Genomic DNA, 10,869 nt, shown 5'->3' with positions numbered 1-10,869 from the left:
ATTTTTTTTATTTTAAACCAGAGGAGTGACACTTTAAAACCAGGCTTTCAGTGTATACCGGATCGCTGTTCCTTCACGCTAATCGGTTTCCAAAAAACACGGAGAAGGCGTAAACAACAAAACTATTGTAATCTATGCTGCAGCTGTTTACTGCACTTCCGATGATGAAATGTACGCCATGTCATTGTGAACATGAACTATCACACCCCTCGCCACATGACCTGGGATAATCGGAAGTGACGTCATTTTCCCGGGAGTTGAATTTTTTCCCACAATCAACTATTAGCTTTAGACTTAGACACTCTCGCTCATATCTTAATTCTTGCTCTTATAAAAAAAAAAAAAAAAAAAAAAAAAACTTACATACAACCCACTCACGCCAGACTCACCAAACACTCCTACACACTTAATTATAGATCGTGGAAGTGCTAAAAAGTTTTACGCGCTAATTATGGCTTCGGATGAAGATGGTGACGATCACCACTCATCCAGTCCGGATTCTGCCAACAGTGGAGATGAAGCCAACCTTGTTGAAGGGAGAGATCCCTCCCATGACATGTAAAAATATATTCATGAAATATATATATTTATATTGAATTATAGAAAAGTTAGGAAAATATTGGGGTGGCCATATTTTGATTTCCAAAAAAAGAGGACTCTCTTATAATATTGTATAGAAGGGATTGAAAAATAATATACTTCTAATATACAACTGAAAGAATTTCATGCCAAATATGAAGAATTCTTATATTACTCTCTTGCTGAAAACTTTTAACACATTGTGCGCAGTGTTGATGATGTTCAACACAAAACAAGTGTCATTTATTCTTATTAATTGCACTTTTCATGGCTGAACATAGTCTTACATGAAGATATTTATGCTCAGAAGAACCTAGCACACTTGGACACTGGATTGCACAATTGTAAATAGTTTATTTTAAGAAACATGGCATGTTTTTGTATATTGTGCAAAATCTTCATTTTATTTTTGTTTTTGGTGGAGACTACAAAAATTAGTGTATCTCAGAAACTAAGCAATGAACACACCCAATATAATTTCCTGTGATTTGAAAGGACTTTGTGTCACCTTTTTATTTTGCGTGATACAACTATACCATTTCTGTATTTGGGAAAATGTGTGATTTAAAAAAAGAAAAACAAAAAAAAAAAAAACCAACACAAAAAAGACTTTTTTTTTTTTTTTTGGTGGCTCATTGCATTTTCTAGCAACGTATATAGTTTATATGGTCATAGGTCAATACATATTATTAAAATTTGGAATCTAAGGATTGTATTGATGTATCGCAAATTCAAATACTCCAAAAAAAACGGCACCACAGCATGTAAAATTGCAAAGGTATGCTCTGGCGGACTATTCTAGGTTACATAGGGTTAAATAACTCAAAGGGAAAAAACTGCTTATTTTTACTCTGAATCTCTGATCTGTACAATCTGTGCGATATCTATCATTGCATTAACATAATTTTCACTATCCATCAACAATAGTGCGATGACAATATACTCATTAACAATTAAAACTGGAGGACAAACAAATGCAAGGTTTCAAACCTCAAATCTGAAGCTGTAACTAGATTGTTTCTTCATTAAAACGAAACTTGAAAAGTCCTCTATCATTTCAGTGTACTGGGTTTTTATTGCCGTGCTGAGTTAAGTATCATAGCAAATGCCAAATAAATCAGAAAACAGCTTTCACTGTCAATTTTCAGACTCAGACTGATCATGCTGATCCACACTATTGTTGAATTTTGTAATAATAGTTCAGTCAGATAGCCCCAAAACAGACACTTATTCATATAAAAATGTCGAGGATTATTACTTTCAAAGTCTCATTTGTCTGAGAAAAACCGCCTTTTCCAGTTTTACTCGGCTGTTTTGTGAAATTGTAATCGAAATTTCATCCAATGCGTTCGAACATCTTTCTTTCACGTCGTTACAGCCAGACGGCAATTACATTCAAAGGGTAAAGACGTCAATGTCATCCCTCCAAGGGAGTGACAGCATAATGTTAAGTGTGTCAAAACTTGGGAGACATAATTAATTGCAGCACTCCCTGAACTCACAAAGACTTGTAGAGGTTTACCATCAGTCTGCCAATACTGTGCTTCAGCTGGGGAAGACAACTTGAGCCACCTGCATGTGTCCAAAAGCTTGACATCTCATCTCACTTGTAAATTGCAAGCATTTTACCCCCCTCTTTAAAAAGGAGTCCATTGAGACCAGCAAGCTTCTCACCAGCCAAGGCTTGATGGGTCTTCATGCAGCTACATGACGCTTTGAAAACAGTGGAGACATTCCATAATACTGGAGGCTGGAAAAAAAGAACATGCAAAGCCCTCATGGTGATAGTCCATATGGCTGAGAGCGCCGCTTTGGTCACACACTGAGCTGTTTGGAGAAGTGCTTCACAACTATTTACAGTGAACTTATATTTGAAAAACAAACGGAGTCCAGTGCGCTCAAAGGCATGCAGTGAGGATTAGGGACTGGAGCATGTTGGTTTTCTATAAGGTTTAAATGGGAAGTGAAGTACAGCTTTGAAACTTACTGTAATTTATTAACGGTGCACCAAAAAATGCGACAGCATTAACCACTACGCCACCATGCTGCTCAGGATTTATGTTTTATGTCATTTTTTCTAAATGAATTTCCATCCTACTTTTGTTTAGTTTGTTCTGCAATTAATCCACCAATAATAACCGTTACGTGCTATGATTTTAATATATATAATATATATATCAGCTATATAATATATCAGCTGTAGCAGTACAGCTACCATTAATACTATTGTTTCTGCTGTTTTTAATGCAGGTCTAAAAGGTTAAAAGGATATTTTTTTCTCACTACTGTCACCAAGTGTTTGCTCTCGTTGGGTTTTTGTAAATAATATAAAGAGAAAGTCGGATTTTCTTCTATTGTAAAAGTGTTTTGAGCTAACTTCTGTTGTGAACTGGCTTCCTGTCATTATACTGGTGTTGTTGCCTTTGCTTTGATGGCAGTGCACTTATTAAAATGTGTTAGTTATTTTATTATCATCTACTATCTATAGTTTTAAAACCTTTATCATCTTGTTATTACATAAAATTGATTGAGAATAAATGTTAATTGGAAAGTCTTAGTGCACACAGTGTGTTCTCATGGCTGTACTGACACGACTGTAGAAATAAAGAGAAAAAGACAGAGGGAATGAGGCGAGCGCAAGATATATCAATTTCTTTCATTAAAACTTATTACTTTGTATTTTATGGCATTGTAATCCTCTCTATGAGCAATTTTGCAATATCATAAACCATTATTTATCTCAGATTAATTAGATTAAAGACCTTTTAAATCTCGTCTGGTGCAGAACGCCCATGGAGCTTCTCTTTTCACAGCAAAGAAACACCAGCAGATCTCTCCTGCCGATCACTTTGTGTAGATTAGAGGATTGTTATTAATTGGTCAATTGGCTAATTGTTCTTTTTCTTAATTAGTCACCGCAGAGGAATAACAGGCTTTGTTCAATGACCTTCATTTACAGTAATGTGTTTGTCAAGTTTTATTATTGGATTCACACGCGGAAGCCACAAATCAACATAATCAGGCAGATTTTCAATGCTTTGAATTTAGAGAAATCAAATCAAAATTAGAATAAGTAAAAATATATTTTCACCCATTTGCCTTTGCACACGTTTTATTTGGAAACAGCGTTATACGTAATGCACAAAACAACTTCTGTTCTTTTCTTTGTTTCCCATTTTATCAAAGCAGAGAAGCTGTAAGAACACATTTTATTTGCAAAGAAATGCCTGCTGTGTTATCTGCAGGATGATGCTAACTTGTACACGTTTCCATTCACACCTGGGAGCTACCTGGTAATAACACATTTCCAAACTGGTATGCACAGTAAGTAGAAAATGAAGGGGAGAAACCAGAGAGGCCCTAACGGTGTCGGCCTAGATACAGCTGCTTGATTATCCCCATCACTTCAAGCACAACATGACCTGCTCTGTATGCTCTCCTGATTGTCAGGCAGGTTCGCTGCCTCTGGTACAGTGTGTCAATCCTGGATTAGCCACACCCCCTTATCCATCCGCTGCGTTATGGTCTATTTTTCTCTAAATGGTACCATCATTTTTAAAAAAATGAGCATCATGCAATTGTTGTCGGAAAACACCTGGAGCAGTAATCGACCTCTGATATTTTCCAAAACAGCTTCCACAGGGAATTTAAAGGAGATTCTCCGCTGGCACCTGACAGATTTTCCAACATGATGTGAGCATGGAAAATCATTTAAACAGTGGCTTTGACAATCCCTGTCCAATCTAGATAAATATGGACAAAACAACCTCCGTCTACAACACCTGCTGCTGCTTCTGAAAAGCAAATATTCTGTAAACCTTGCTGATTTTAGGAAAAAAATTAAATGGAATGAAATAAAAAAAATACAATTAGAAACAGGTATTATGAAGAATTACAGCATCATCCAATATAATATTCATTTTAGAGTCACAAAAGATGACAAATTGAAAATCAAATGCCAAAAGTAAAGTTCCTATTAAAATAAATTCGATGCAGCTAATCAAAATATATCAATGCACCTATATGGATAAGTGTGATATCTAAATCGGAGCAGCTGTAATCGAGCTAAAATGCATTACAACAATGTTTTGTTATCACAATATTCATTATGGGGTTAGACAGACATCCGGCCTTCAAATTATATCATCCAGGTAAAAAGGAATTTTTTGGTCAAAGGACAAATATCGCATCTTCATGTTTGATAGAGGTGAAAATAAAAAGCAAAAAAAAAAATTAATAATTGTTTATCATATATTAAACATTTGATTAGATGTAGACTACATTTTGCTTTCCTAGGATTTATTTGATCGTTGTTTAACGATGCTCAGCTTGGTCAAACAAACATCTTTTTTGTATACGCTCCCCCCCCACCCCAAATTCATGTGATACATCTAAATAAGTTGTTTGAATTGGGGTGGCATGCAACCAGTGACATTCAGCTAACCTGAAAGCAGTGGTAGGCAAGACTGATGTTAAGCCTCTGACATGTTTGACTAAGCCCAAAAACAACAAGCAGACTGAATCCTGATTCAGTGGAGTAATAGGTTGATCCTTTCTATTAGTACAGCATACAGTGATGTCACATCCTCCTGGCTGTGACTCCTACTGTAAACTGTCCTGTGCCATCATCTGTAAGATGACCAGAGAGCGCAGCTCAACAAGGAACTCTGAATGCGACACCATGAGGCCAGACACTCAAAGACATTGGCAGACTTCGCTGAGCTCGACCCATACACCACTCTCTGCTCAAACCTGGGCTTGTTTAGCTGCTGGCACCAGAAGGCGTCAGTCAGATGTCTGCCAGCGGAGCTGAAGTGTGCCCACAGAGTACACACTGCAGCATCACAACCAGCTCTGGTGCCCTCACCTTGTCTAACTTGGCACTTTCTGAGTTTGATGGAAAAAAAATAGTCCATTGCAAACCACAAGTCAAGTGCCAGGCAACATATTTATAAATCTTCATTAGCAATAATGAAGCCCGGTACATGCCAGCGATCTGATGCCAGTGGTTACTGTGTAATGTTGACTAGACTGTATGCCTGTTGTTTGCCTGCTACTTACACGAACATTGCTCAAATGGGTCAAAGGATCCCATGTTTCCCTAGAACTATTAAATCCCATAACAAATATACAAGGATGATGGGTCTTTAAAGGTTGGTAATACTTTGTTTTGAAAATAGTTAGTCTGAATGCCTGTTACATCACTGAACAGAGCTGTGCTTATATCTGTTGGAAGGTAAGACCTGCAGGCAGCAACATGCCTGAGATTTACAGAAGATTATGAATGAGCAGGAGATGATTATTAGTTGGCCCCTCAGTTTGTCATGTCACAGATCATTCATTTTAAAAGGACCTGTCAGGACATGGTGAATGACTACAGCATATTCTCATCATGTTTTGTTTAAAGTCTTAGTGATCTGAGGTTGTGTTTGGATACAAACATGTTCAGATCTGTTGGCAGTGATAGGTTTGAGCACTGCTGAGCGAGACATTCTTTATGAAGGTAATGGAAACAAGTTGCATGGATTTTTTACCGTGAAATAGGCTACAGCCATCCTCCTGACGTCTGGATTTATGGCCTGGTAATTCCCCTCTGGAATAATTTGGCTGGTACATCTACAGCTTAGCAGCATTCCAGCAGAGCTCTCCTGTGCTATGAAGTCAGGAGATGACTGATTGATTGATTGTATTACTCTAGTTTTAGCATGGCTTTACTGAGCTATTGCAGTGAATTTCTAATGTGATCTATCCACTGCAAACTACAACTGTGCTCCATGTGAGCAGCCTGCCTGCTGCTGTGACGACCACAAATCAGAATTAAAAAGTGAATTCATCATACAAAATCATAACCCTCTCCAACAATGAGACATTTTTTTTTTTTTAGTATAGAGGAACGCCCACACAAAGCTACCAAAGGTACAGACAGTTCTATCCAGGACTACTATCGCAGTGTCAGACTATACCATTGCTTTCCAGGTGTTGTTTTCTCCATAACCATCATCAGATGTAATTCTTTACTCAGGTATAACCAAAACAAGATCAGCAGTAAGTGAATTTCTTGGTGCCTTTACGTGACAGTGATCCCTCTACACACTCTTTGTGGTGCCAATTACAGGCTGAAATGATTAAATGCAAACCTATAGGCTGCTGACAGCTCCTGTTTCCCAGCTTTAAGGTGATAAGTCCCAGACACACACTTACCAGTCAGCAGCAGTCCCTCCGACTCGACCTGTTTCCAAACACACTCAGACCTGTGGGGAAAAAGCATAAAATATCACAGTGAGATAACAACGAGGAAAAGCATCCACTCAAAGGTCATCTGTTTGTTTCCCCTCCTCTTTATAGTTAAAATAATAAAGCATACATTTCGTTTATTGACTTTTGTGACAGAAAGAAGTGATCAGATATAAAAGACAAACTCGTCCAACAGTGCAAAACTATTTACAGGAGCAAACGTAACAAAGAGAAAGATTTTTTAAAATACAGCAAGAAATGCAATACAGTAATGAAAATAACAAAAAGCAATGCATTAAAAATATCATGTAATCTATAACGAACTGGGTTAGTTTGATTAATTTTTTGTTTGTGTCTGTTTTGCCTTTCAGTGCTGTAGCTAACGTTGGTAATTAGCCACAGGCTAGCACCGCCTGTACTAACCCCAACGGCTCGGTTAGCTAATTAGCAGCTAAGTCGTTAGCTGTGTTACAGCAATAACTTTGTCTTATCGGAAAATATTCAAAATTTAGACATTAATTATGTATCTATATCTAATAGCGTGTTTCTGTTATTCCTTTTTAAGGTTTAGCAGGTGGCTGGCTAACTTAGCATTAGCCAGAGTTAGCTTTCACGCACCTGTGGCGGTTGTCTTCCCCCCGCACAGACGGCTGCTGGCCGCCGGGCAGGCTCCCCGGGCCGGACCTCCTGACGGACTCCGGGCCGGCCGGAACATTGATGGCTGACTGTGTTTTAAAAACCTGTTTTCTGGGAAAAAGCGGAGCCTCGGGGTTTCCGGCCCAACCAGGCCGCCGCCATTTTGTTTCTCACCAGTAGACTCCATATTTGGAGAAGAAGAAGAGCGAGCTGCTCTGTTCTTTGTCCTGATTTGTGGACTATTCCTCAAAAATTGGACCACAACAATAATAAAACACATAAATAAAACCATGCTGTGGTGAAGAAGACTTGATTCTAAACACTGACACCACAAACTTAACAGGAAAACAGCTCATAAAGCGAGTGGAAGGGCAGCCATTTTGCCATAGACTTAACCATCAGCAGTTCAATATTGACTTCACTTTTTAGACACTTATACAAAGTTTACGGTTTTCCATCAGTGTCATGTGATCCAGGTGTGACAGCTGATTGGATAGAATAATCCTCTATTTGTTCCTCAGTGGGGAAATTTGCAGTTATCCTGGTTGTCTTGGTGTATTTCTGGCTGTTGGAAAAGCTCCTTCACCAAACAGGCGACTAAAATAAAGAGTGACCAAGTTTTTGCTGTTCTTTAACTTGTAATGAGTGCACAGCGAGCAGAGGTCCAACCTGTCAGACACCTACAGCAGAGAGCTGCGGTTTCTTTCTGCTGCCCCTTCATTGGAGGAATAATGAATTTAAGATATCAAGCAGGAAAAAAGTAGTCTAAGTGTGATAATATGTCCAATGACAAAGCTAAAATTCTGATAACTATAAAACACTTCTAATAGGTCCTTAAGACTACTTAGGCCTGAATAAAGATGCGCTTCATCAAACACTGCTCCACCATGTTAACTTACCAACACCACACCATTGACTCAGTTTAAATTCACCGGCCTGACAGTTGGCCTTGTGATAAAAGCTCCAGCAGCGTGTAAAAGCAAATAAAAAAAGCCAGATTGTATTATATTATATTAGTAACAGGAATTAAACACATCTCTTCTTTGCTGTTGTTTTTCGATGTGCAGCATAAACTCTTTATTTATTAACTCTAATGTCCATTTTCATGTTAAATGAGCTGCAGTCTGTATCCTTCAGCCTTGTTTGCAGCTCAGTGTTGACAGATCCCCCATTTCCTCTGGTTGTCATCTGTCTTTGTTCACCTGATACCAGACGCGTGGCGGCTATCAGAAGACAATACCTTCAATACAATGCACCAGCCACGTTTGACACCTGATTTATCCCAAGCACCTTTTCAGATTAGCCAACCAACCAACAAAGAGTGCTGCGTCAGATCAGTGGGTGGGGCCCGATTCTCTGGGGAATTTGAGGGGTTAACCTTGACATCTGGCCCCCGATCATACAAGTTGAGCCCAGCTGCCCTAATAGGTCTGGTTTTTCCCTTAAAAACACCTCATCCATCTGCTGAACTTCTCCTCATATGAGTTTCGCCATGATTGCCTGAGGCAGCTCCATTCATGGACACGTGTGGGGTGACACTGATCCCTGCTGTGACGCCCATCCATATTTAAAGGGGGATGCAGGTGACCTGTGGGTGGCCCTCTGCGGCACGCTTTGGCTCTTCAGCACCCGCAGAATCTTACATAACATGTTTGTTGGATATTTTCCTCAAATTACCACAATATGGCACAACGCACAATGAACTAATGGCCAAGTCACTCAGATGGCACGTGCCACTGTCGAACAGAAGCTGGGACCCATGAAATTCAATCTGTTGATGAATGTGTAAGGATGACAATGAGTGTGCCAATTAGCTTATGAATACAACAGGTGACACCTACATAAAGCCCAATTACACACCTATTTGTGTCTCCCAAGACAGATTGCAAGTTAACACAGGAAGATAAAAATTTAATCACAGTGCCCGCTGCCAGCTCTGTCATCAGGCAGAAATGTTTTCAAACTCTTTGTTTAAATCTAAAATTTTGGCCGTGCAGCGTCCAGTGAAGAGAAAATGTGAGCATTTTTTTTATTTTCCCAGTATCCGTGGTTACTGCTGCAAAGCATCCTCCATCAGTAGCAGCGGCCGGCGAGGTGCACCTCTTCAGAGACTGTGAGACTGAGGTGACAGGGGAGAGGTCATGTTTTAACCTGCTACATGGCGGCTTGACAGGGACGCACACCAACCCCACAAAAGCATCAGCGGGTAAACAACACAAGTGTTTCTTGTCCCAAAAGATTTCACACAGTCTTGTTGCACACATAGGCAAATTAGAGTGGAGTTTTAACAAGCTATCTTTCTCGTCAGTTGTCAAACGATGCCACTTCTCCCTTTTGCCAGGAAGGCATGGGAATTTCTCCAGAACAAAAGGAAGAGCCGCTGTGAGCAGGGGAGAAAACAAAAGCTTGACACAAATCAGCACAATTAAAAACGCTAATCATGGTTTAACTGCCACTGAGATCAGAGTTAATTGAGAGCAGCTTTTAAATTATCCTTAAGAATGACAGAGCAGGTGTTAAACGAAAGAAGCGGGAATCCACTTCGCATTAAATTTACACTGCAGCGTCTGGTTAAACAGATCTGCTGCTAAATGTGAGGACACGTGTTGTAAAATTCTGATTTCATTTTTGGTTAAAATGTTCTTTGAAATACACTTTCAACTGACTGAAAGAAATTCAACCATCAAATATAGCTCTATATGTACTGCCAATAAATATAAAGAGCAATCAACCATCCTGTTTGGTTACATTACTGACCAAATGGTAAATAAATTAAAGTGTACAAAGTCTTTTGTTCACTGAGATATTATATCAAAGGTAGAGAAGGTGTTTGAAGATATATTGGACAGGAGTGTAAAGGCCCACACATAATTAAAATATATTGTGTTTTTTGTTTTTCTGACATAAAATAAAGAGAACAAAAACAAGGAAACAGGAGTTTTTCCATTTACAGTGAGTGTATTGAAAAGGACAACACACGCCTTTCAAAGTACATCCAGTGAAACATTGGAGTTTGATTACAATGATTGTGATGAGAATATCTAAAAGTCATTGTTGCAAACTGTAGAGCATTGAAAATGAGTGAATATATAGAAATGCATCACCAAATTCTTACGATTTAGTGCGTTGGTTGGCACTTTACATACAATCACCATTAACAGCTTTGTACTGTTGTTGCAATACAAACATCATCAAGAGCCACGTGTGTTTCCAGAACTACAATAATATAAAACCCATACATTCCTGTCCGCAAACATCCACATATGAAAGTCTTGCATATTGGCTATCGTGAAAATATCAAAACAAAAGCTTGTCTACCTTCTTCAGTTTAAATACCTTTGTTTGTAACCAACTTCTACACAACACAGTTCTGAATTAAATACATTACAATACAATCTGTGTGATGGAAAATGATCCCGC

This window comes from Echeneis naucrates, chromosome 15, assembly GCF_900963305.1.
Source record: "Echeneis naucrates chromosome 15, fEcheNa1.1, whole genome shotgun sequence".
NCBI lineage: Eukaryota > Metazoa > Chordata > Actinopteri > Carangiformes > Echeneidae > Echeneis > Echeneis naucrates.
The sequence above is the reverse complement of the archived record's forward strand: the minus strand, read 5'-3'. Positions refer to the sequence as shown.